Source organism: Penaeus monodon, chromosome 15 (genome assembly GCF_015228065.2).
Source record: "Penaeus monodon isolate SGIC_2016 chromosome 15, NSTDA_Pmon_1, whole genome shotgun sequence".
Taxonomy (NCBI): Eukaryota; Metazoa; Arthropoda; class Malacostraca; order Decapoda; family Penaeidae; genus Penaeus; species Penaeus monodon.
Genome location: NC_051400.1, coordinates 546,663 through 546,924, shown reverse-complemented (window position 1 = coordinate 546,924; position 262 = coordinate 546,663). Strand labels below are relative to the sequence as shown.

At 37.4% G+C, this 262-nt stretch overlaps 1 protein-coding gene across 1 annotated transcript in view; it reads right to left on the bottom strand.

Annotated features, from left to right (window-relative positions):
- The window catches only part of LOC119581604, a gene marked incomplete in the record, with an annotated part of 66,998 nt that overhangs the window by 15,539 nt on the left and 51,197 nt on the right, over positions 1–262 (bottom strand).

Genomic DNA, 262 nt, shown 5'->3' with positions numbered 1-262 from the left:
CTAATAGACCCAAAAACTTAACGAATTAAATGAACCAAAAAAATACCCAGCGAAATCCAAAGGAATCTAATTCATTCTAACAGACTAATAGACCCAAAAACCAATTCGAAAGGACAAAGATGCAGATCGATTCCAGCCTTAGCATTATCTTAAACCCGAATGTTAAGCTCTGGACGCTTTTGAAGCTTGACATTAACAACATCCTCGATCTCTCAGAACATCAGCTTCCGTCTGAGAGAGACGTTTGTTTAAGCGAAAAATA